This window comes from Homarus americanus, unplaced genomic scaffold, assembly GCF_018991925.1.
Source record: "Homarus americanus isolate GMGI-L3 unplaced genomic scaffold, GMGI_Hamer_2.0 scaffold20465, whole genome shotgun sequence".
Taxonomy (NCBI): domain Eukaryota; kingdom Metazoa; phylum Arthropoda; class Malacostraca; order Decapoda; family Nephropidae; genus Homarus; species Homarus americanus.
Window position 1 is genome coordinate 10,230,354 of NW_024756914.1, and position 24,772 is coordinate 10,255,125.

At 36.9% G+C, this 24,772-nt stretch overlaps 2 long non-coding RNA genes across 5 annotated transcripts; both read left to right on the forward strand.

Annotated features, from left to right (window-relative positions):
* Positions 1 to 376: 376 nt before the first annotated feature.
* Positions 377 to 20,163, forward strand: LOC121857260. 4 transcript variants are annotated; one of them, XR_006087149.1, is made up of 29 exons: positions 377 to 480; positions 5,481 to 5,516; positions 5,847 to 5,901; positions 7,081 to 7,135; positions 7,364 to 7,418; positions 8,593 to 8,677; positions 8,908 to 8,962; positions 10,141 to 10,225; positions 10,456 to 10,510; positions 11,808 to 11,850; positions 12,102 to 12,137; positions 12,469 to 12,497; positions 13,867 to 13,909; positions 14,164 to 14,199; positions 14,429 to 14,469; positions 14,648 to 14,694; positions 15,023 to 15,060; positions 15,464 to 15,499; positions 15,741 to 15,855; positions 16,046 to 16,694; positions 17,210 to 17,243; positions 17,672 to 17,726; positions 17,932 to 17,967; positions 18,129 to 18,167; positions 18,333 to 18,402; positions 18,564 to 18,598; positions 18,817 to 18,896; positions 19,273 to 19,458; positions 20,083 to 20,163. It is a non-coding gene; the product is annotated as an uncharacterized LOC121857260 (long non-coding RNA). The 4 variants fall into 4 exon arrangements; XR_006087150.1 differs by lacking the exon at positions 5,481 to 5,516 and having other exon boundaries at positions 390 to 480; XR_006087151.1 differs by lacking the exon at positions 7,081 to 7,135 and having other exon boundaries at positions 400 to 480.
* A 2,091-nt stretch (positions 20,164 to 22,254) lies between these two features.
* On the forward strand, positions 22,255 to 23,871 carry LOC121857261. Its single transcript, XR_006087153.1, has 2 exons — positions 22,255 to 22,912; positions 23,191 to 23,871. It is a non-coding gene; the product is annotated as an uncharacterized LOC121857261 (long non-coding RNA).
* The last annotated feature ends 901 nt before the right edge of the window (positions 23,872 to 24,772 follow it).

Sequence of the window (24,772 nt, forward strand, 5' to 3'; positions counted from 1 at the left end):
GAAATAAATTAATAAAAATTTAAGGCAATTTGTTACGTTTGAATACATACATATGCTTCTTCTCTTTTTATGTTGATTTTTCTTCCTAAAAATAATTTAACTCCAGGATTCCATTTTTAAGATTATTTAATGTTCTACAAAGCATAAACTACAGATTTTCTTTAATTAATGATCTCGTGAACAATTTATATACACAGCGTCTGCTAGCAGCTCACTGGATGCAGAATTAATATTGCACCCATATATTACAATATTAATATAGTTCATCATATATAACACCGTAAATACTCATAAACTATGAATAAAGATATATTAATTAATGAAATAAGGTTATTGGGAAGATATTTCAAATAGCCTCACATCTCTCCAGCCGCCCCCCCTCCCGTGGCCATGTTGAGGAGGTGCGGTGGTGTGAGCGGCGCCGCACCTCGGCCACTCTCGTCTCACCTGCAACTGGAGGAGGATGTGTGCAGACAACTGGTGAGCAATTATTATTTCTAGGATGCTCTTGCGCATCATTTGCTCTTACTACAGTGTTATATAGTAGGTTCAGGCATGCGTACAAATTGTTATATTTTATTATTGTGTCTTAGATGTGTCTTCAGAAACATTTAACTGTTATATCGAGTAAATTCCACAGGGACGGCATGGCTAGTGGCGCCGAGTGCAAGACTTGGTTCACGGAATCTTTCTAATGATAAATTGTTCTAAGTTTGTTTATATTCATGAACGTGATGGTCATTAGTTGTTTATAAGGATGATGTTACTCGCTTGAGGTAATATAAGTATATATTGGTCCGTTTCGGGAGTGGCCGCCACGTGGTCCCATAACGTCAGCGTGGCCGCCAACTACTGGTCTTCGCTAAAGCTGTTTGTGCGTTTTGTAATTTAATTTATCATGACCAGCACACATTTTTGGCTTTTTCAAGAACCACTAAAAAATCGTGGTTCAATGTAGTCGCTTAAGTACTTTTCAGTGAGGCTCCGTTGTAGGGTCCGACTAATTACCCAAATGTAGCCGCAATGAAGTCAATTAATGGTCCTACATGAATAAATCGGGTTACCAATCACTTCTCGACTGGTATTTGGTGTCAGTCACAAAAAAATGGTACACTTAATTTAATCTGAGTTAATAGATCAAGTGCATGTACCTAACCTAACACAACACAACTCGGATTAAATCAAGTTTACCAAATTTTTGTGACTTTGACACCAAATAATAATCGAGAAGTGATTCACAGCCCGATTTACGCCTGTAGGACCATCATTTGACTTCATTGCGGCTACATTTGGGTAATTCCTCGCTCCCTCGGTTCATGCACGCGATCTATTAACTCAGATTAAATTAAGTTTACCAATTTTTTGTAAGAACATAAGAAAGTGGGATACTGCAGGAGGCCGACTGGCCCATACAGGGCAGATCCCTTTCACACCCATCCCAGCACTTCCATGTGCCTATCCAACTTCGTCTTGAAGCTCCCTAGCGTCCCCGATCCTACTATAGCACTCGGTAGCCTATTCCACATATCCACAACTCTATTACCAAACCAGTGCTTGCCTATATCCTTTCTGAATCGGAATTTATCTAATTTAAAGCCATTTGTTCTAGTTATTTCGTTATTACTGAGCTTCAGAACATCTTCCATTTTACCCTTGTTAATCCCACTTACCCACTTGTACACCTCTATCATATCTCCCCTAACTCTACGCCTCTCTAATGAATGCAAGCCTAAGCTTTTCAGTCTTTCTTCATATGGAAGGTTTCTAATATTATGGATCATTTTTGTCATTCTTCTTTGTACTCTCTCCAAAGAATCTATGTCCATTCTATAATAAGGACACCAGAATTGAACCGCATAATCCATGTGTGGCCTCACTAATGCTAGGTAAAGTTTCAAGATAACGTCAGCAGTTCTGTTACTCACACTCCTAGATATGAACCCAAGAATCCTGTTTGCCTTGTTGCGAACGCTAATACATTGTTTTCTAGGTTTCAAGTCGTTGCTAACAAATACACCTAGATCTTTTTCACAAACTGAGTTTTCTATTTCCGTGTTACCTAGTTTATACTTAACGTTTGTATTCGTCTTCCCTATCTGTAGTACCTTGCATTTATCAGTATTAAAATTCATTTGCCAGTCTACTGACCACTCATGTAAGGTATCTAGATCTCTTTGAAGGTGTTCAAAGTCACTGTCTGAATTTATCACTCTCCCCATTTTGGTATCATCTGCAAATTTACTAATCCTACTAGTTATGCCTAAATCAAGATCATTAATGAATATAACAAACAGCAGAGGGCCTAATACAGATCCCTGGGGAACTCCGCTTTTGACCGCACCCCAGTCTGACTTTAATCCATTTATGCTGACTCTTTGTTTCCTACCAGTTAACCATGACCTAATCCATTTTAATACTGATCCACCTATTCCATGTGCTTCTACCTTCCTTATCAATCTCTTGAGAACATAAGAATGGAGGAAACTGCAGTGGGCCTATTGGCCCATACTGGGCAGTCCCGTTTAGACCCAACCCCTATTGCTCATATGAGCATCCAACCTATGTTTGAAGCAATTCAGCGTATTCGAGTTAATGATGATATTTGGTAACTTGTTCCATTCATTCACTACTCTGTTTCCAAACCAGTGTTTACCTATTTCACGCCTAAATCTAAATTTGTCTATTTTAAAACCATTGTTACGAGTTCGCTCCTGGTTGGATAGTTTGAGTACCTTAGTAATGTCCCCTTTGTTTAGCCCTGCCTTCCACTTATACACCTCTATCAGGTCGCCCCTCGCTCTACGTCTCCCGAGGGAGTGCAAATTAAGATGCTTTAACCTGTCTCTGTACTCAAGGTTCCTAATGCCCGGGATTAGTCTTGTCATTCTCCTCTGAATTCTTTCCAAGGATTCTATATCCATTCTGTAATACGGTGACCAGAACTGAACTGCGTAATCCAGGTGTGGTCTCACAAGAGCAAGATACAGTTTTAGGATGACCTCGCTAGTCTTGTAACTAACACTCCTTTGTATGAACCCAAGTACTTTATTAGCCTTGTTACGAGCAAAAACACATTGTTTACTTGGCTTAAGGTTCCTACTTATCATTACTCCTAAATCTCTCTCGCAGTCAGATTTCTCTATGGCATCGTTGTTCATCTGGTATCTGGTTTCCCTGTTTACATCTCCTATACTGAGTACTTTACATTTGTCCACGTTGAATTTCATCTGCCATTTTTCAGACCATTCGAAAAATTTGTTTAGACCTTCCTGTAGTTTTGCCGAGTCCTCGTCAGATTTAATAACACGTCCTATTTTAGTGTCCTCAGCAAATTTACTTATGTTGCTGTCTATGCCGATATCTATGTCGTTTATGTATATAATAAATAATAATGGTCCAAGTACTGAGTCTTGGGGAACTCCACTTGTGACTTGCTCCCATGGGACTTAGTGCCGTTAATGCTCACTCGCTGTTTCCTGTCCTGTAACCACGCCCTAATCCATTTAAGGATTTTACCTTTGATGCCATGAGCTTCTACCTTTCTAATTAGTCTTTCGTGGGGGACTGTCGAAGGCTTTGCTAAAGTCGAGATATACCACATCATAATTGTGCCCCTCGTCCACCGATTCGAAAACTGATGAAAAGAATGTTAATAGATTAGTTAGACAAGAACGTTCGCTTGTGAAGCCATGCTGGGAATCGTTGATCAATCGGTGCTTCTCCAGGTGATTTCGAATAGAGTTTGAAATGATTGCTTCCAGTAATTTGCCTACTGTTGATGTTAGACTGATTGGGCGGTAGTTAGAGGATAGTGATCTATCCCCCTTCTTGAAAATCGGTATTACATTTGCTATCCTCCAGGATTCTGGTACTACACCTGTTTTTAAGGACGTGTTAAACAACTTTGCTAAGGGCATACTAAGCTCGTCCTTACATTCCTTAATACTCTGGCAAATATCTCATCCGGACCAGGTGACTTATTAGGCTTAAGTTTGTCTATTTGCTTACTAACATCGCTACTAGTCACTACTATCTCACTTAATTTGTTTTCTTCACTATCTCTGAATAGAGACGGTGCCTCGGGTATCATGTTTAAATTTTCGGTGGTGAAAACTGTTGAAAAATATTTATTCAAATTATTGCTCATTTCTCTGTCGTTATCAGTGAGCTCGCCGGCGTCGGACCGTATTGGTCCAATCTTTTCTCGTGTTTTAGTTTGATACATTTGGTAGAATCCTTTGGGGGTTTGTCCTCGCCTCCCTTGCTATCCTTACCTCATTATTCCTCTTTGCTTTCCTTATCTCGGTTTTAACCCTACTCGCCAATACCCTATAATAGTCCCGGAGGTGAATTTCGCCACGATTTATCCTTCTACCTATAGCCTTCCTTTGGCCGATGATGTTCTTAAAATAATTATTTATCCATTTAGCAAAGGTGGCTGTCATGGGCCGTCAGTAAAATTTTAGAAAAATGAAACTTGATCCAGTTGGCCTACAAACATTATTTAGGGATAAATTTCACACATTAAGGGATGAGAAGTTCACTGGTGCCATCATGCCCAGAAATCCAAAACGGCTGCTGGAAAGTCTAAAACTGGCGATTTTTTTGCTAAATCCTCATTATTTTTCACTCAAAATTATTTTATCTCGTCTTAGGATTAATACACCTTACTGCATCATTTGCTTAACATCAAAGAAGATCAATCTCGTTAGCCAAGAAAAGCTGCAAGAATCCTTCAACTAAGTGGAAAAAAGTCTGAAAGGGGCAGTGAATTGTGTGGAGGCTCTTGCCAAAGAAGCATTAGTTGCCCATGATGCTGCGTTCCAGCATATGTGAACATGACGCTGATCATCAAAGGATGTAACGTCTAACAAAATTGCAATGTTACTAGATATCTTCAGTATCTGCAAAATTACCTTTCAGTTTTGCAATCCAGATGACAAAATCTGTTAACTCGAAGCAAAGTTAAGCAACCATTTTGGTCGTTTTATTGCATTCTGGCAACCAAACTACCATAGTAAAGTGGTGTATTTGTCCGACATTGCGCAACGTAAGGCAGTGGAGACTCCAGGATCCTTGAAGAAGCAGCACTCATTTTGAGGAGAGGAGTGCTAGAACATGGACAATAATTTGAGCTGCCATGGCCACCATCTACTTGTGATTTTACCTTATCTTTGGAATATTATCCCAAATGTTTTCTTGTACTGCAACAATTTAGTTAATTACATTTTGTAGGTTACAAAAGACCGTACATGAAGTGGGGTTTTATTTTGGGCAAAAAAAAATTCAATAGTCTACTAGTTTTTAGAGATGAAATGAAATGATTGTTATATGATGAAATAACTAGAAGTTCACATTCGCGGTTTCCAACAGATGACATTAGTCAATGATGGCCTGTGATGTCTGACATGTGATGAATAAAAGTTACTGTGTGCTTTAAATGGGAGCTCTTTCTAAAATACCATACTTATTCTTTGCAGGATTGTGGCTGGACAAGGTATCGGATTGGAGTTCGGGTAAGGTTTAGTAGGGTTTGTTACACCATCCATAAGAGTTCATGCAGTTAAGATTACATTAAATTTTTTGGTTTTAGCAATAAATGGTATTGAACTTGTAAGCATACTTTTGTCTTTATGGTATTTTTAAAGTAGCCATTTTCTGCTTTAATTCCTAAATAATCATTATGGTTAGGGAATGCTATTTTTTCTTATGATGTACACCAACGCTTTAGGACACCTTAAGATTGTCCAAGAGGCAAGATGATAATGACTGTTGACTGATAAATCATTGTGTAGTTAGTTTTCTCTTTATCTTGATGCTTATACTAATTTTTTCTCATCTTCCAGGATGAAGGCAGGATGGAGAGCTCCATGCATTAAATAATGGCCCCTGTAGTAATAAGTAAGCATACATTAGTTTTTATGGTCCATTTTCGTTTTATTGCTAATTCGTCAGTTTTGAGTGAAGGCAATTTCATATAGTTGGTTTTCCTTCCTGTCTTGTATAGTATTGAAAAATACTCGTAGTCATTGAAGACAATATGCTAGTGTATTTTTTTCCCGGGTGATAAAAGATGCCCTCAAGAGTTACAGCTGATTGGCTGTTGCAAATCTGTTCAATTTTGTCCTGAAGTAATGATGTATTTCTAAACGAATTTATTATAATCGTGGGGATGACCGTTTTTGACAAGATATTTAGCCAAATTATATAAAGATATTGGCATTCATCATTTCAAACAGGAGCACGTAGGAAGTTATCAGTAATCTTGTATATGAATTAACTGTTAAACTCTGGTAACAAATTAATGCTTTCAGAAGAAGCATTTAATATACATGTACTTATTTTTACCTACAATAAGGCATGCTCAGACTAATTATGTATCGGTAATACTACATTATGCAAAAACATTTTAAAAAGATCAGCATCACGTTAAAACTTTTAAACGACTGTCTGCAGAGCGAAAAATATTTGGTTGATCGCAGTCATATTTCCCGCCTCTGCTGAGTCATGTAATATTTCAATGTGATTCTGATCTTTTAAAATGATTTTTTGCATATTGTAGTACAGTATTACTGATACATAATTTAGTCTTAATATACCTTATTGTGGGTAAAAATTAGTATATATTAAATGCTTCCTCTGAAAACATGAATTTGCTACCAGAGTGTAACAGTTAATTCATGAATAGTACTTCTGATAAACATCTTTAGTGCTCATGTTTGAAATAATGAATGTATGCATCTTTATATTATTTGGCTAAATATCTTTCTCGTCGGAAACGGTCATCCCAGCGATTATGAATAAACTCGTTTAGAAATACATCATAACTAAAGGACAAATCGGACAGGTTTGCAACATTCTATCAGCTGTAACTTTTGAGGAGGGGGCAGGGTGTCTTTTCTCAGAAGAGAAAAAGCGCACTATAGTGAATGCTATTTTTTCTCATGATGTACACCAATGCTTTAGGACACCTAAAGATTGTCCTCGAGGCAAGATGTTAACAACTGTTGACTGATAAATAATTGTGTAGTAATTTTTTTCTGCATTTAATGCTTATACTAATTTTTACTTCTCTTCCAGGATGGAGAACTCGGCATTAAATGAGGGCAGGGTGGAGAGCACTATACATTAAGAAGTAAGCAAACATCTTTATGGTATTTTTAGAATTGGCCAATTTTTGCTTTAATTCCTAAATAATCATTATGGTTAGGGAATGCTATTTTTTCTTGTGATGTACACCAACGCTTTAGGACACCTTAAGATTGTCCAAGAGGCAAGATGATAACGACTGTTGACTGATAAATCATTGTGTAGTTAGTTTTCTCTACCTTGATGCTTATACTAATTTTTTCTCATCTTCCAGGATGAAGGCAGGATGGAGAGCTCCATGCATTAAATAATGGCCCCTGTAGTAATAAGTAAGCATACATTAGTTTTTATGGTCCATTTTCGTTTTATTGCTAATTCGTCAGTTTTGAGTGAAGGCAATTTCATATAGTTGGTTTTCCTTCCTGTCTTGTATAGTATTGAAAAATACTCGTAGTCATTGAAGACAATATGCTAGTGTATTTTTTTCCCGGGTGATAAAAGATGCCCTCAAGAGTTACAGCTGATTGGCTGTTGCAAATCTGTTCAATTTTGTCCTGAAGTAATGATGTATTTCTAAACGAATTTATTATAATCGTGGGGATGACCGTTTTTGACAAGATATTTAGCCAAATTATATAAAGATATTGGCATTCATCATTTCAAACAGGAGCACGTAGGAAGTTATCAGTAATCTTGTATATGAATTAACTGTTAAACTCTGGTAACAAATTAATGCTTTCAGAAGAAGCATTTAATATACATGTACTTATTTTTACCTACAATAAGGCATGCTCAGACTAATTATATATCGGTAATACTACATTATGCAAAAACATTTTAAAAAGATCAGCATCACGTTAAAACTTTTAAACGACTGTCTGCAGAGCGAAAAATATTTGGTTGATCGCAGTCACATTTCCCGCCTCTGCTGAGTCATGTAATATTTCAATGTGATTCTGATCTTTTAAAATGATTTTTTGCATATTGTAGTACAGTATTACTGATACATAATTTAGTCTTAATATACCTTATTGTGGGTAAAAATTAGTATATATTAAATGCTTCCTCTGAAAACATGAATTTGCTACCAGAGTGTAACAGTTAATTCATGAATAGTACTTCTGATAAACATCTTTAGTGCTCATGTTTGAAATAATGTATGTATGTATCTTTATATAATTTGGCTAAATATCTTTCTCGTCGGAAACGGTCATCCCAGCGATTATGAATAAACTCGTTTAGAAATACATCATAACTAAAGGACAAATCGGACAGGTTTGCAACATCCTATCAGCTGTAACTTTTGAGGGGGCAGGGTGTCTTTTCTCAAGAGAAAAAGTGCACTATAGTGAAGGCTATTTTTTCTCATGATGTACACCAAAGCTTTAGGACACCTAAAGATTGTCCTCGAGGCAAGATGTTAACAACTGTTGACTGATAAATAATTGTGTAGTAATTTTTTTCTGCATTTAATGCTTCTACTAATTTTTACTTCTCTTCCAGGATGGAGAACTCGGCATTAAATGAGGGCAGGGTGGGGAGCTCTGCATTAAATGAGGGCAGGGTGGGGAGCACTATACATTAAGAAGTAAGCAAACATCTTTATGGTATTTTTAGAATTGGCCAATTTTTGCTTTAATTCCTAAATAATCATTATGGTTAGGGAATGCTATTTTTTCTTATGATGTACACCAACGCTTTAGGACACCTTAAGATTGTCCAAGAGGCAAGATGATAACGACTGTTGACTGATAAATCATTGTGTAGTTAGTTTTCTCTTTATCTTGATGCTTATACTAATTTTTTCTCATCTTCCAGGATGAAGGCAGGATGGAGAGCTCCATGCATTAAATAATGGCCCCTGTAGTAATAAGTAAGCATACATTAGTTTTTATGGTCCATTTTCGTTTTATTGCTAATTCGTCAGTTTTGAGTGAAGGCAATTTCATATAGTTGGTTTTCCTTCCTGTCTTGTATAGTATTGAAAAATACTCGTAGTCATTGAAGACAATATGCTAGTGTATTGTTTTCCGGGTGATAAAAGATGCCCTCAAGAGTTACAGCTGATTGGCTGTTGCAAATCTGTTCAATTTTGTCCTGAAGTAATGATGTATTTCTAAACGAATTTATTATAATCGTGGGGATGACCGTTTTTGACAAGATATTTAGCCAAATTATATAAGATATTGGCATTCATCATTTCAAACAGGAGCACGTAGGAAGTTATCAGTAATCTTGTATATGAATTAACTGTTAAACTCTGGTAACAAATTAATGCTTTCAGAAGAAGCATTTAATATACATGTACTTATTTTTACCTACAATAAGGCATGCTCAGACTAATTATATATCGGTAATACTACATTATGCAAAAATTTTTTAAAAAGATCAGCATCACGTTAAAACTTTTAAACGACTGTCTGCAGAGCGAAAAACATTTGGTTGATCGCAGTCATATTTCCCGCCTCTGCTGAGTCATGTAATATTTCAATGTGATTCTGATATTTTAAAATGATTTTTTTGCATATTGTAGTACAGTATTACTGATACATAATTTAGTCTTAATATACCTTATTGTGGGTAAAAATTTGTATATATTAAATGCTTCCTCTGAAAACATGAATTTGCTACCAGAGTGTAACAGTTAATTCATGAATAGTACTTCTGATAAACATCTTTAGTGCTCATGTTTGAAATAATGAATGTATGTATCTTTATATAATTTGGCTAAATATCTTTCTCGTCGGAAACGGTCATCCCAGCGATTATGAATAAACTCGTTTAGAAATACATCATAACTAAAGGACAAATCGGACAGGTTTGCAACATCCTATCAGCTGTAACTTTTGAGGAGGGGGCAGGGTGTCTTTTCTCAGAAGAGAAAAAGCGCACTATAGTGAAGGCTATTTTTTCTCATGATGTACACCAAAGCTTTAGGACACCTAAAGATTGTCCTCGAGGCAAGATGTTAACAACTGTTGACTGATAAATAATTGTGTAGTAATTTTTTTCTGCATTTAATGCTTCTACTAATTTTTACTTCTCTTCCAGGATGGAGAACTCGGCATTAAATGAGGGCAGGGTGGGGAGCTCTGCATTAAATGAGGGCAGGGTGGAGAGCACTATACATTAAGAAGTAAGCAAACATCTTTATGGTATTTTTAGAATTGGCCAATTTTTGCTTTAATTCCTAAATAATCATTATGGTTAGGGAATGCAATTTTTTCTTATGATGTACACCAACGCTTTAGGACACCTTAAGATTGTCCAAGAGGCAAGATGATAACGACTGTTGACTGATAAATCATTGTGTAGTTAGTTTTCTCTTTATCTTGATGCTTATACTAATTTTTTCTCATCTTCCAGGATGAAGGCAGGATGGAGAGCTCCATGCATTAAATAATGGCCCCTGTAGTAATAAGTAAGCATACATTAGTTTTTATGGTCCATTTTCATTTTATTGCTAATTTGTCAGTTTTGAGTGAAGGCAATTTCATAGTTGGTTTTCCTTCATGTCTTGTATAGTATTGAAAAAATACTCGTAGTCATTGAAGACAATATACTATAGTGTATTTTTTCCCTGGTGAGAAAAGATGCCCTCAAGAGTTACAGCTGATTGGCTGTTGCAAATCTGTCCTGAAGTAATGATGTATTTCTAAACTAATTTATTATAATCGTGGGGATGACTGTTTCTGACAAGATATTTAGCCAAATTATATAATGATACAGGACTTAGGAAGTTTATCAGAAATCTTGTATAGGAATCGACTGTTAAACTCTGGTAGCAAATTGATGCTGCCGAAGGATGCATTTAATATATATAAATTTTTAATGACAATAAGGCATATAAGGACAAATTACGTATTGATAAAGCTGCACTATGCAAAAACTAACATTTTAAAAGATGAGAATCACAGAAATATGAAGTTTTTCAGTTATATTTCCTACTGAAGCGCCCAAGTCTCTCGTCCACCAATTTCTCAGTGGCCATGTAATATTTTAGTGTGATTCTGATCTCTTAAAATGTTAGTTTTTGCATAATGTAGTATTATTAGTTTGTCCAGGTATGTCTTCTTGTAGGTGAAAATAAATATATATATTAAATGCGTCCTTCAAAAGCACCGATTTGCTACCAGAGTTAAACAGTTAATTCATATATAAGATTTCTGATAAACTTCTTACGTGCTCCTGTTTCAAATGGTCAATGTATACATTATATAATTTAGCTAAATATCTTTCTCCTTAGAAACTGTCATCCCAACTATTATGAATAAACTCGTTGAGAAATACATCATTACTTCCGTACGAAATCAAACCAATTTGCAACAGCCAATCGGTTGTAACTCTTGATGGGGGGGGGGGGATTTCTCAGCTGAGAAAAAAAGCCCTACAGTAGGTTACTGATTTCACAAAGCTTGCATGGAATGGAAAGTGGGCTCCTATAATGTGTATGTTAAACTTCCCACATCTTGTGTTCGATCCCAGAGTCACTGGTGCAGTATTATGTTGCAGCAGTGCTAAGGTTGATTCGTAGATTAAAGCTGGGCTGATTACAGGTGTTCTGTGTCCTTTATACACATTTCCAAATTTTTGGCCTAGACAAGATTTGAATATAACCAGCTGTTAATGTAGACTATATTTGCAAATGTCTTGTGACTGTAAACAGTGCTGTGAATGTTTTAAAAGGTAAAAATTAAGAAGTATTTTACCATTTTCAGAACTGCCAGAAAGCGTGTTGTAAACGGTCAGACTCGGACAAAGGTTAGTATGGGTTTTTGTAGAAGCTTGTACAGTGTAATCATTAAGATTTTGATGGGCTGAATGTAGTGGGTAACACTAATCTGGAGAATGCTTAGTAAAATCTCTTAAGTGATGAATAAAACTAGTTCACATTCGCGGTTTCCAACAGATGGCTTCGGTCAATGATGGCCTGTGATGTCTGATATGTGATTAAGAATATTTTAGATTTTAATTAAGTTGACAGTTTTTCTAAACATGAAAATTTCCTCTAGGGTTGTGGCAGAGCATTGGAGCAAAATGGATTTTTGGTAAGTTTGTTTTGTAATGTTGTTTGAGAATAATATTGACTTGTTATATCTAGTGGAGTATCTGGTGGAATGGGAGCATCAGACAATAAACAATGGGGGGGGGTGCTGTTATAAAGTTCATAAACTCTTGGCTTAACCGACTGATCTGAAAGTGCTTTGGTCTGAAACTTGTATTTTGGAAATAATGAATTTAACTAAAAAATATGATGAACATTATGACACCTCTGCTGATATCAGAATGATTTTTAGTATTCGTACTCTGAAACACATTTGATATGGAGAGAACCCGCATTTAAAGGCAATTTATTGAAATATTTTTTGTATTTTGCAGGAATTGTCTGCAATTGCATCCTGAATCTGGTAAGTATGCATAAAGGATACAGGTGTTTACGACTTCTGTATGTCTATTGAAAAAGTGGTAGGCATAACCTTTTCAAATGCAGCGGGTCCCCGGGTTATGAATGGGTTCCGTTCTCGAGCTGGAACGTGCTAGTGCATACCTTACTTACAGAACAATGAATAAAATCCCACTCTCATAGCCTAAGTCCTCATCTACATCTAAAATCAGAGACAAGAAATAGAATGACAAAATAGTTGATAAAAGTTAAAAGTTAGTCGGGTAAATTAAATCCAATAAATTTCAAGTTTAATCCCGTTCGTAAGTCAGGGACGCTGTAATATGAATTGTTAATGGTGCAATATGTTGGTACTGGTAGGCGTTGTTTAATGTCAATTAAGAGTAGTAGCCAAGCTTTGGTTATGGTGGTTAGCACCAGAAATGGTCAGATTCATTCAAATTGCAACAAGAACCATTATATAGGAAAACTTAATCCAAACCTGGCTCCTATCATAAACTGTCCAATGTGTTCTTCTTTACTCTTAAAAGGTTGTATTTAACAAGACTAGTGTAAGATTGTGGCTACCTTAATACTGCTGCTCTAAGATAAGGTGGGGTTGGGTACTCGGTGAATTTAGCTTTCAGTAATACAGTAGAACGTCGATATAACGCTACATATTTCAAGAGGTCGCTTTGAATCGAATTTGCACTAAATCGGTGTGATATTACAATGAAATAATTAAGTTTGGTACTTGAGAGAAACCCAAAACACTAAAAAGACACTAGTAAATATGAGAAAAATGAATGGCGTAATATATATGCAGCAAGCGCTCCTAATTCAACACAGAAGTTATGGGACACGAAATGGTCTGTTTACTAACAATCGGCTGATGTGATAGGGTGGTCGCGCTTGCACCTCACTCCATCCCTACCAGTCATGCACTTTCACTTTCCTCTTAACTTAGTTTTTCATTACTTTGCCATCAAAAATAGATTTCCACCCACCTTAGGCAAATCATCCTCTGAAGATGCTGTATGTTCATTCACTAGAGCGTCGGTGCTTGAACTGGGGATGTGTGAGGGTGGCGGGCAGCCTTGTAGTGTGCCCAGAGAGGCGTCTGGCGGGAAACAGTAGGCGTGAAGCTTAAAATAGTAGTGCTTATTTCCATATGACATGCTTGAGTTGACCTGTGTAACATAGGAAAGATTTGCTTTAAATTAACAAGGTGTCCTTAATTGTGGGTATTGCTTTAAATTGGCATTTTACTGTAAAATTGCCATATTTTTTGCCTAGACAGGATTTGAATATAACCAGCTGTTAATGTAGAATATATTGGCAAATGGCTTGTGAATGTTTTAAAAGGTAAAAATTAAGTATTTTACCATTTTCAGAACTGCCAGAAAGCGTGTTGGAAACGGTCAGACTCGGACAAAGGTTAGTATGGGTTTTTGTAGAAGCTTGTACAGTGTAATCATTATTAAGATTTTGATGGGCTGAACGTAGTGGGTAACACTAATCTGGAGAATGCTTAGTAAAATCTCTTAAATGATGAATAAAACTAGTTCACATTCGCGGTTTCCAACAGATGGCTTCGGTCAATGATGGCCTGTGATGTCTGATATGTGATTAAGAATATTTTAGATTTTAATTAAGTTGACATTTTTCTAAAAATGAAAATTTTCCTCTAGGGTTGTGGCAGAGCATTGGAGCAAAATGGATTTTTGGTAAGTTTGTTTTGTAATGTTTGAGAATAATATTGACTTGTTATATCTGGTAGAGTATCTGGTGGAATGGGAGCATCAGACAAACAAAGTGAGAAACCTAACTATTATGATGAATATAATCATCTTGATATTTATGAGAGTAAGTCAAAAGGATTCTGAATTTTCATTTATATTCTTTGCTTTTATTATTTAAACATTATAATGGAATGATTTCCCCTTCCCCACCCAGATTAGTGGCTGGTCTTTGGTGGGATACAACATTTACTGTTGGTGAGTAAAGAAATTTAATTAGCTGATGCTTCTAACTTGCTGGAAGTAGAATTGTTAGTAAATGATGCTTGTTATCCCTGTCTTAACAATTGGTGTGGAGGAAATTTTCACTGAATTACTTTGTTAAGAAATGTTCATGTCTAAATATTGAACTACATTAACCAGGAAATTATTTCAGGTGGTTAGCATGGCAGTTGGTGATGGAGGTTTTCTTCTGTACTGATGGTTAGTTTATCTTCTGTTACATGTAAAAAGTGAGATCATGGTAATATATGGATTATTCATGACAGTGGCTGTTTGATCACAAGCCTTTCAGTGCTTAGGGTATTAATTTGAATGGGATATTTTGCTGGCACTCAATTAGCTCTGTGAATGCACGCAAATGGGGTAATGGTAAGGAATATTTAATTTGGATACAATTTGATTTTACAATGATGATCACTGGAAGAGTCTAACGACATGTGTTGATTAATGATGCACTGAGATGTGACCTTGCTGTGTCTTTTAGGCCCCAAGATGATTTATTAGTAATATCGAATATTTCTTCTTCCAGGGCAGTGGCAAGCGGGTGTTGATAGCCTCATCATTCGGGTAATTAAACTATACCAACATATTTTAGGAAGTACTGTTGCTCTTGTCAGATGCTGTAGTAGCATTTTAATTGTGGTAGATTAAGAGGGGCACCATGTTAAGGTTATGAATAACAAGACAATGCTCAATTCAATGTCATTGAATTGGGGGTATTTGATGCAGCTTGAATTTCCAGTTGCCATTCTGTGAAACAAATGATGTACAGGTAAGGAAGGCTCTGTAGAAGTATAGTGGGGAAGTTTGTAATGATTGATATGATGAATTGATGACGAGACCTAAAGCACGCTTACCCGCAGTGCTGATTGGTGTGGACTAGAGGCATTTGACTGAGCATAAAATATATGTTTTGACTGACAAAATTTGTACAATATTATTATTTTCTAAAGTTTACCTTATTTTCCAGAACCCAGGCGCCTGACAAAATTGTCGTCTCATTTTGGTAAGTAAATCGGTGTGTGGGAGTCTTTCTTTGAATACTAATTTTCAAAAGTATGGAGGTTTATTTGATAGTACCCTACACATTAGGTGAAGATGGGAATATTACTTGGCAACTATTTAGGATGAATATGACAAGCATATGGCTGAAAATGTGATGTTCAATATTATCTGATCACTTGAGTTTTTCATTTGTTGGGGGTATTCTAAACCTAATCTAATGTTAAAAATGTTTCTATTTCCAGGCTGTGTGACCAGTATGCTTTGTGCTGAAACTATAATGGCAGGAGCAATTTGTGATGGACTGCTGCCTTTGTTACTGCAAGCATGTTTACTTGAAAACTTGGTGTATACCATAAGGTTAGTTATAAATATGGACCTTGCTAATAGTCCTGGGTAGCCTATATTTGGAAAAGGTATTGATTTGTACATTACATGATGATTTGACAACCCCTTTTCTGAAAGGTCCTGGAGCATAACCAAAGTTTATGACAAATTTTTACTATACTGTATTTTATACCTTTGTTACTAATCCATCAATCCTTTACAGGGAGACCTACAGGATTTTCTAGTCTCTAATTGGTACATCCGTGGCAAGTCCTGCAACCCTCAATTTTTGCACTTTCATAATGCCCAGAAGTATTGCAGCCACTGCCTATCCTTAAGCAGTGTGAGCTTGGCATTTTTTTCTTAAACAAGAAATATCAAGAGTGGTCGGCATTAAAGTGGAAATGTGTAACAGTGTGTGGAAGGGACCTACAGACCTTCACTAACTGGCAACTTTTACAGCCAGAAATATGTGCCACTGTTAAAAAATCCTGACTTGATTATGTGGTAGTTTTGGTTACTGGGGTGCAGAAGTTTGTTGCTAAAAAAAAAAAATGGAATGGATACAACTACTTGCACTACTTGCCAGTCATTGAAAAGTGCAATGCTAACATGTTATGCAGAATAGTTCACATTGTCATACTGTCAAAACAGTAGTTGGTGGCTATGTGATTGCCATGTGAACTTAATTGAGGACTGGCCAAGCAATTCCCTGGATATTAATCCAGTTGAGAAGCCTTGCATTTTCAAGCAACTACTGCAGGGGAGGGATATGTTGTAAATTCCAAAGCTGGAGGCTGCCATCTGTGAAGAGGGAACTAATTTGGACCCTGAGCTGGGGAAGCGGAAGCCTATTGACAACTAACTGGTTGGTGAGTACACATTTTGGTTTTTTGTCAGTAGTGAGTGGTGTGGCAGGGTGCTGCCTACTTTCATGGTCTTTTAAATTTGTGATTTAAGAAATGGGTTGGGAGGGAAGTCAGGTTGAATGAACATACAGTAGATGATAACCAGTACTTATTTCAAAGGAACACCCAAGCAGAGATTTGACAGTGTTACAGACACTGATCCCAGGTTGGGTATGGGGTGGGTGATCACATTGCACCTCCCTGATCCTACGGGTGTGAGGAGACGGCATTTAGATCATGAGACAAGGGTTCTTGCCATATAATATAGATGCTAGTGTTCTGTACAGCTTGGTTTACCCCCATTGCATATTACTTTTAGTAAAGATGTTTACCTACTGCCTTAAGCATGTTCTGTGATGAATTCTTGACACCTCTACTGATATCTAAATGAATTAGTACTTTATTTTTCTGAAATTCAGTCCTCTTGTAACAAACCAAATTTTAATGCCAGTAATTGAGATCTGTCAATTCTTTTACAGGAAAGACTTGGTTTTGGCCTGCATTTGGTGCTGGGTAAGTTGAGAGGATGCAACATTTTGTATCATTCTGGTGTGTTGATTGGAGTGATATTTCTTTAATCTGATTTATTAGAAAGTTAGTACACTGAACCTTTATTGTAAATGTGCAGGTAAACAATTAGCCCCCCGGGTCAGTCGGAACAGAAAACTTGTAACCAGAGATAGTTTAATGTTTTTTTAAAGATGCCTGGGGTCTAGATAGTTTAAAGAGGAGCTGTTGTAAATGTAGGTTTTGGTATATTATGATGAAAAACCAATTTATGAATCCTGTAGTCACTACACAGCAGCGCCAGCAATGGTGGAACCCACTGTTGTGGACTATGGGAGGTGTATTTAATTTGCCGAAAGGCCGTCTGATGAGTGTTTACTATATATTAGTGAATTTGCTCGTGCTTGTATTTATAAAAGCTTATCTTCCCACAGGAATGTGTTCGTTGGCAAGTTCCTTGGCTACAATGATGTCATGGGTATTTTAATGGTAGGTTACTGAATGAGTGACAACTTATGGTGGAGGAATTGTGTGCAATCCAATCGTGATAAAAGATGAGGGAGGAAATTTCATGATGATAACCTATATATAACCTGACACCTGAGGGTTGAAGCTCAACAGGGCTGATTGTTATATTAACAGGAAATATTGGGACAAAATTTAAAAGATTCTAAAATATTGTATTCTCTTCCAGTTAGTGATGCATCATTTGTGGACACAGTTTGCCCAGGTAAGGAAGGTGACAGAATATTGTTGCATTTCAGATATGATGAAATACTATATAGTATCTTGATAACTGAGAGGAAGTCAAAAGGATTCTGAGTAATCATACATTTTGTATGGCAATCTTGATTAAACCTTGTACGTACTGATGTGTAATTGTTTTTTCAGAATAGTGTTGTTTGATGCCATACAGCTGGGACCATGAAGGTGAGTAACTTGTGATTATGTTAACTTTTTATAAAGCTGAATGATGATCATTCTACTCTAAATAATAATGTTGATGTATTGAATTCCTCGTTTCTGATGAAAGTAATATTGTGTTCATATTTTTGGATATTAAAATGATTATTGAGTTGTGTAATTTCTTGACAGGTGCCCTGATTGGCTGACCTTTCCATTCATAAAATGGTACTGAATGGCAGGCATTTCAATTCCTAAAACTGTAAGTGTGAATTTTTTGTAATTATTGTTGTAACTGAATATGATGATTGTTATCCCTGTCTTAAGTTAATGTGGATTAATATTGCACTGAATTATACAGTATTCAAATATACTGTACTTGTATATGTAATGCTGCACTACACTAATAAGAAACTATTTCAGATGTGCAGTTGGTCATTGGATCTCCAATATTAATGGTTAGTAAATCCTCTGGCCCAACAGTTTTGAGGAATAGATATAAGATTTTCTATGATTGAGGATAATGGCTATTAAACATTTATATGATGATATATTGACCTTCCTTAGATGTCCGATTGGAAGTGTGGAGATGAAACGATTCTGAAGTTTATATACAAACATAACGTGTAATAATGTTGGGCCCTGGACTAAAAAAAATTATATATATAATTTGCAGGTCCATATATGGGAGCTTGCATTCACTACAGATGGAAGTAACTGGCTTTTGGCAAGGAGAACTGGGACCACTTCATTCAGGTGAGTGTCTGGTGTATAATTTGTTTATTTTTGCTGTTAAATAGATGTACATTAATTTATAATGACCACAAGTCTTCATCTGTGATGACTTTGTAGCATTTTGGAGTTCTACTTGTGGTAGAGTAAGATGATGTGTACTGCATTATGGGTATGACTTGTCAATAGCATAGTGCACATCATAACATTGCTTGATGTCAGAATGGTAAGGGTCCAAGTACATAGATATTTTAATTGGTGCATGGAGTTGACTGTTTACCTGCAGTACAGTACTGAATGGTGTGACCTTGAGCCACTTGACTGATAAAATGAAGTACATGAATTATAAAGAAAAAATATAATTGTTTACTGGATCCTAAACAAAGGTTTTATCTTACAGTACCCATAAGTTAATGGGGGCAAGCACACACATGGCTGCTGTTTCTCAAGATGGTTGCAACTGAAGGACTAATATTCCATGTAAATTGCGAGTTTGCCAATTTGAATGATTTTTGGCATTGTTTTGATTGTACCAAAGTTTATTCTCCAAAATTGTCTACTTCAGGCCGTTTCATAAAATATTGTGGTAAGTGACTTAAAAGTTTTGTCCGGGATGAGCTGAAACTAGTAAAATGACCCTTTTCATAACTAAGTTCATATATCACCAATAACATTGGTAACTGAAGCTTGCTTCCTTGCTCCTGTTCACCTACTCCTCCCTGACAGTGTGGGTAGAGGAGATAGCTGCTACTTGATTTCATGTCCATGCTAATGATAACCTTGGGCTGGTTTACAAACACCTTCTTAAAAGGGGTTTGCCCAGACATAATGCTCATAAAATGTTAACAAAACCTACAGATAGCAAAATTAAGAAGTCCTATTGTGATACAATGTAAGCAAATTAGCAAATTCTTCATTTATGTGGTTTGCATCGCCACTTTAGCTCTAGCTACTCGGTGGATTATTGGATTAATGCAATTGTTCTCTTAGTAATGTTTGGTGAAAGTTCTAGAGTTTATATATATGAATAAGAGTATAATAATTTTGTGCTTCCTAGCTGAGGAAGGATACCTTGAATAACATGATGAATAATGACAAGCATATGTCTGACACTTTTGATGTTGAATTTTATCTGAGTTCTATTAAGATTATTCTACTGCTATAGTTAATAATGTACCAGTGCAGTGTATACAATTTTAATTATTTTCAGGCTTGGTATTGATCTGCTGTGGCAAAATTTATACAAGAAAATTTTCTGAGGGATGATGTTGTTTTTTACCTGCTGGCAAGTATTTACTTCTTAATATTGAGTTGTATCTTGTAAATCTGTAATCATACAGGTTAACATTGCTAATGTTATGATGGGACAGTAGTGGATTTGAATGTATGAGTGGAGGGAAGGAACTGATGTCAATGCACTTGCTTTAGTTACGAATTGGTGTCTTTAAAAAGGTGGTGAAACTAAAATAAAAATACAATTTTTTGTAAGAAAATAGTGGGGGTTAGGGAGAGTGCAGCCTCAACTTGGGGAATGTCGAAACTGTACACTGTACATATGCACTTAGTATTGTTATTCCTGCCTCATGCTGCCAGCCTGTATCAACTGTTTAATTCACAATTTTAGGTACTTGATTAAAAAAAAAGCCCACACCTTGAATAAATTCTATATCCACATTATTCAAAATTGTGAAAGTTAAATTTGTGTAATTTGAGGGGTAGGTGAATTGGATAGACCATAATTTTTTGTTTACCTTGCTCAATAGAAATGGTTTAATGTATGATTACAAGACCGGGCAAGTAATCTAGTACATAGTTAAAATTAAATTTTTTGCCTCTTGCAAAGTTGGAAGTAAAGTATTAACGGCTCCAGATTCTGAAATGGGTATTAGTTATGTGGGTCATATTGATTGGTATAAGTTCGTATCAATTTTGGGACTGGATTATCACCTTTAGAATAGTAGTTTTGAATGTAGGTTAAATTTCAGTATGATGATTGTTCACAGACCTGTTCTGCAATACTTTGAAGAATAAAGAACGGCCATCTGATAGTGATTGCGGTTACTGCATTTTAAGTTGATTCATCCCTTTTCTAATCTAGCCATTGTTTTCAGGTTCCAAGACAGAATCTCCAAATTTGATGGAACCAGAACTAGCTTTACCTCACTGGTAGCTCATACAAGTCAAGTTATACCCGAGCAATATGTAATGGGCTTACATGAAGTAAAAATCGTCATAGAACATAGAGGACTGGCCGTCAGAACTGAGGATGGTACTCGGATGGATTGCCAGTTGAATTATGTTTTGTAACATGTGGGTTTTAGTTATCTGGATGGTGTACAGATTGCACGGGACTAATGACGCTGGATGAACGATCGGACTAGGTGTAGGGCAAAAGGTCTGAACCTACAGTAGTTGTATCCCATACAAGAAAGTGCTCATCAGGGTGGTAAAAGAATTAACCCTCGACTCTGAAGATCAAAAATAGTTATGGCCACAAAATCTACCAACAAATCATTCCTCACTGACTGGGCAAAGTGTTGTCTTTGTCAAATCCTGCCAAAGAGGAGATGAGGGTTACAAGAGCTTGGCAAGGAATATTCCTCTATTTCATTCAATCAATGCACTGCCAGTCAAGCTTGACCCTGCAAGAGGATAGAGGAAACCTTGAGGAGAAACAAGGCACAGTATCATTAGAGTTGCAGACTTCTGTTCAACAACACAAAGTTAAATAGAGCTCAGAAAAGGCGAACCTCTGTAGTTGCTACAGAGGAGAGCAGCTGTAGCAAGATACCAGGAATGTTCAGAGACCCCAAAGCAACAGAATGCTTTCTATGTGAGGAAGTTTCTGGAGATGACATAAGGCGTGCAATGACAATGAAAGATTGTGCGAAGACACGTAGTGATGGAAAACTCCTTGCCAAATAAAGAGCAGGAGATACTGTGGCACATGAACTGAAGTATCACCCTCGCTGCCTGGTAGACCTGTACAACGGAGAAAGAACACTCACAAATGCTCATGAGCAAGAAGCACAAGATCTTCATCTGAACAAGGACGCATACCCTACTGCTTTCTCTGAACTGGTCGCTTACATCACTGATGAAAGCTTCTAGTGAAGGTACTGAACCACCCATTTTCAGACTTGCTGACCTGGTCACACTACAGACAGACTGGAGCAGATGGATGTTGATGCTCCTAGTGTTCATGCTACTCTGCTGAAGGACCAACTGCATTTTCACATCCCCCAGCTGCAAGCTCATCACCAAGGAAGAGATATCTTACTGGCCCTTGAGGAGGATGTTGGCTCAATCCTGGCACAAGCAAGCAAATACAGTGATGCCATCCATCTGGCCAAGGCTGCTGGGATGATATGATGGGACATGCTTCAGCACAAGTCCCACTTCAGCAGTACATTTCATGAAGGATACATTGAACAGGCTGTTCCACCATCACTGCTTCAATTTGTATGCATGATCGAACATGATGCAGATATCAAATCCCAACTCCAGCAGGATGCATTGAAGTATGACTTTGCTATGTCACAGCTCTTACAGTACAACTGCTTTGCCAACTACCTGTACAAGGAACACAAATCCACAGACACTACAAGGACCATGAGACACCTTTTGCGATCTACGTCGACATGTCTGTGTTTGCTAAGACAAGAAAGAGGCAGCTCATCGACATGCTGCATGAAAATGGGGTCAGCATTTCATATGACAGTTCTACAATTATCAGCCCAGCTAGGAGAAGCAGTTGTATGCCAGTACATGTAAGATGGAGTGGTGTCCACCTATCTTGAAGAAGCAGTTGTTCACGACTTCAGCAGTGGACAACATTGACCACAACCCTACTGTATCTACGGCCAAAACGTCCTTTCATGGGGCCAGTGTGCCCATCTTCCAACATCCAAGCCCTGACCAGGCTGGTGAGGAGCATGAGCCACTCTGATGGAAAGCAGATAGATGGTCAAGAAAGTTCCTGAGCTTCCAGAGGCACAAAGATGTACTGTCAGAAGAAATCACAGGAACCAGTGCTATTAGTGAGTACTTTTTTTTTAGTACGTTCTTTTTGGGTTATATTTTTTTACCAAGTGTTTTATGTGGATAAAAATGTTGGGTGAGTGGTTATTAATTTTGGGACTGGATTATCGCCTTTAGAATTAATAGTTTTGAATGTAGGTTAAATTTCAGCATGATGATTGTTCACAGACCTGTTCTGCAATACCTTGAAGACTAAAGAACGGCCATCTGATAATGATTGAGGTTACTGCATTAAAACTTGACTTATCCTCTTACTAATTGAGCCATTTTTTTTCAGGTTCCAAGACAGAATTTCCAAAATTTGATGGCAATATGTAATGGGTTACATGGAGAATTAAAAATCGCCATGGAGGACTGGGCGTCGGCTCTGAGGATGGTACTGGAACAGATTGATATTGAAGATGTACAACATATTTCCTTTTGACAAGAAATATCATGAGTGGTCTGCATAAAAGGTTGTGTGCCACTGTTAAAACATCCTGACTTGGATTGTGTGGAGTCATTTTGGTTACTGTGGTGTAGAAGGTTGTTGCAAAAAAAAAAGTGAATCTATACAATTACTTGGACTATTTGCCAGTTATTGAAAAGTGCAATGCCAACATGTTTATGCAGAATTTGGAAGGATTCTAATTAACTAGTGTAAAAAGTCCCATAGCCATTTGGGTCCTCTGCACCTTGATGTAGAGAAGTTCCTTTAGAGCTAAACCAAATACTGTAGTGTATTTAGCTTTTTTCACAACTAGAATTATAATTAATTGTTGTCCTCTTCCATTTTCTTTACTAGTTCCATGAATTTATTTTAACATGACAGCTAAGGGGTTGTTATTGTAATTAATTATAGCTGGCATTTGGTTTCTCAAGAGTGCATATCCGAGGAATTCTCTTGCTTGGAACACTGTAAAGCAGTCGGACTTGAGAATAAATAGAAATGCTGTACTATAATAAAAGATTAATGTAACCAACTTGTATCATTCATTTACCCTTGTTTTAAAACTTCATATAATTCCCCATCACAGAATACTCAACAAACGTCCAGCTTCCACAGCATGGATGCACAGATTGTACACACTGCTAAAAGTTCAAGATTGCTCCAAGCCTAAGGGTTACGAAAGAAATCTGAGCATTGCTTCGAGAGTTTATTGCAAATACTTTAAGCCTGTACATACTGTACAGTAATTACTTATGGCAAGTGAACAATCTGGGTCATGTAGAGGGAGGTTCTTCTCCATTGCAATCTACAGGTAAAAGTTTTTCTTAGTAGAGTCTGCTGCTATACTTATCTCCCCCCCCCCCATTTGTGCACTCCAAATTAAATACTACACAAATTCCTCTTACTGCCGAACCTAATTATGTACTCTTCAATTTTAAGCAAGACTTCAAAAATTAAAACTTGACCCCACTTGCATTTATTCCAATGCTTGTTCAACAACAGACTCATTGGATCATGCAATACTAACAGCCCTCTTCCATGTAATGTGCTGTACAATATGTATTGTACATGGAAGAGGGCTGGTCTAATCACATGCCAGGAAACCATGGAGCATCTGGAGTTTTCCCTTTTCCTAGTCTTACTATAGACAACACAACATATACAGTAGTACCCCACTTAAGGCAGTCAATTGAACCCACAGGATACCATGTTAAGTGAACAACAACATATGGGATTAATTCCAATAGAGACTGGCAGGACCCCCAAACTCTACTTTTTCCGACACAATACCTATGTTCTAGTAAAAATAACATCTTAATTTTATGATGGTACATGCACAATTAATACTTTAGAGAAATACAGTTGCCAAGTTAATGTCCATTCAAATAATGGACTGGACTCCCTCCCCCTCTTCTCACACTACACTCAC